Source organism: Austrofundulus limnaeus, unplaced genomic scaffold (genome assembly GCF_001266775.1).
Source record: "Austrofundulus limnaeus strain Quisiro unplaced genomic scaffold, Austrofundulus_limnaeus-1.0 Scaffold27, whole genome shotgun sequence".
NCBI lineage: Eukaryota > Metazoa > Chordata > Actinopteri > Cyprinodontiformes > Rivulidae > Austrofundulus > Austrofundulus limnaeus.
This window is the reverse complement of record NW_013952429.1, coordinates 831367-833676: the sequence shown is the minus strand read 5'-3', so window position 1 is coordinate 833676 and position 2310 is coordinate 831367. Positions and strand designations below refer to the sequence as shown.

Genomic DNA, 2310 nt, shown 5'->3' with positions numbered 1-2310 from the left:
GTGTGTGTGTGTGTGTGTGTGTGTGTGTGTGTGTGTGTGTGTGTGTGTGTGTGTGTGTGTGTGTGGTGGGGGGGTTGGTGAACTAGACCGAAGTGGATTACTGAATCTGAACTACTCCTTTAAATCCTATTATGTTAATAGTAAATGAGCCATACAAGGTGATTTAGATTTGTAGTGATCAGCTCTCATTCCAAAACAACATCCAATTAGTCACTACCTTTGTTTGTAAGTTCAAAACAATGCTGTTTTCTTTTTATCTCGAAAAATAAAATCATTAGGCATGCCAGTCATTTCTTTTTTTTTCTTTTTTTTGTGTTTTATACTGCCAACAAACAAAAAGCGGCACTGATGTAGCAGAATATGCAAGTGGTCTACTTTTGAGTGATCTGTCTTATTTTGCTCCTTGGAGAGTTATGACAGGTCTGGTGTTCCCCGCACTAACAAGCAACAACTCTTTAAATGGGTTAGCGGGGAGGTGGTGGGGTGGTGGGGTGGGGGGCTTCATTTGTGGATCTGCTTGTTGAAGACAGGAATCTAGCAGTTGACTGGTTCCTTTGATCTGAGGGAATAATCTTCAAACACACAGACAACTCAGTTATGTACCCCCACCCCCCACTCTGTTGTGAGCAGGAGATTAAGCAAAAAATAAAAAAATAAAATTAAAAAAATATATATATAATAAAAGAAAAGAAAGACATAGATCAACCTCACAAGAAAAAAAAGAAAAAGTTCAGTCACATAACTCCCACTCGCTGCTGTTGAGTCCTTTTTAAAAATTAAACAATTTAACTGCCATTCTGTCATGTTTTAGACTGATCAAACTTGTTTGGTCCCCCACATGAAAGTGGAATTAATTAAATGATAAACAGTGTTTATCATAATAATTTGCACCATTTCTGGAGGGGAACCACAGACCTGTATAAAGTCTATAATGTGATAAGCAGAACAAGTGAATAAAACACTGCTTTTGTCATTAAGTTTTGTATTTTTGTTCTTGTACTGAAGATTTGTATCTCTGACCTATTGCCTCCATCACTAAGGTACAGAGAGCAGTCCGATCAGGAGGAATCCAGCGGGGAACGTGGCGCGGCCCATGGTGCAGAGGCTGCCAGAGCCCCAGGATGTTTTGGACTGTCTGGAGCTGAACACCTTTGACACTCTTCCTTATTACTCCACCTCTTCAGAGAGCTTCAGGAACAGCATTGAAAGTGTCCAACTACGAACGACTTCGAGCCAAAGCAGCCTTATCCCACTATTCAGAAGGCGAACAGTGCAGCTCAGTAGCTCTGAAAAGAAAGCATCTGAAGTTCTGTGTGAAAGTATAGATACTAACTGAAGCCAAAAACTCCCTCTTACTCAGTCCTCCACCCACATGCACATATGGTTAGCTCCAAGACAGCATTTGTTGTTCCTAATTTTGGTGAAGCAGAGCTTTCTTTGCATTTTACTGTATTTTGTAGGCTACAGCGCCCCCAAAGGGATGTATGACCCCATCATCCGCAGCCTCCACAACCTGGCGCACCTCTTCCTGAATGGGACAGGTGGACAGACTCACCTGTCACCTTGTAAGAACATTTGTATTCAATAAACTGAAGTCAAGATGATAAACACAAATAATAAATAAAGTGATTTGTAGAAGGAATGAAAACCACACAACACCAATTTGGAATCTGAGTGGAGGTTTATTGCTGCCGCTGCAGACAGGAAACCCATACTACCCATAAAACCGGAAGCTCATGTTTTTATACAGTTTCTTCAATGCCTTCGCTCGCCCCCTACTGGCCTACGGCTGAGTCACAGGCATTCAGACAAAATTCTCATCTAATGTCTTTCAAGCGTTTTACTATGTGTTGTAAAAATGTTTCAGACATGTAACTAGACCTGTTTCAATCAAGACATAATAGATTAAACAACATCAATATTTAAAAAAGGAGACCTTAAGAATATAGTGTTGTGCTTCTAACATCAGTACTAACCTACCTAACTAAATTTCTTCACAACCTAATGATCCATTCTTTGTCTTGCTACACACCTTCACTGATGCAGTCTTTGATGAGTGACTTCACAGGCATCAGCCAGGTATATGAACAAATGCACATTTAGCAACTTCATTTCATCGAGAAAATGCCCCTATTGGACACAACCGTAGGTTCAACATGGTTCCTTTTTGGCCTCCTGTCACCAATGCTGAGATGTTTGTCTCAGCCCCAAAAAACCTGTGGTACTCATATGAAGTCCAATGGCCAGGAGAGCAACAAACACACACACACACACACACACACACACACACACACACACACACACACACAC

General features: G+C 41.0%; 1 pseudogene; it reads left to right on the top strand.

Annotated features, from left to right (window-relative positions):
• LOC106515165 (5,6-dihydroxyindole-2-carboxylic acid oxidase-like) overlaps positions 1–2310 on the top strand; it is a 7541-nt pseudogene that overhangs the window by 4561 nt on the left and 670 nt on the right.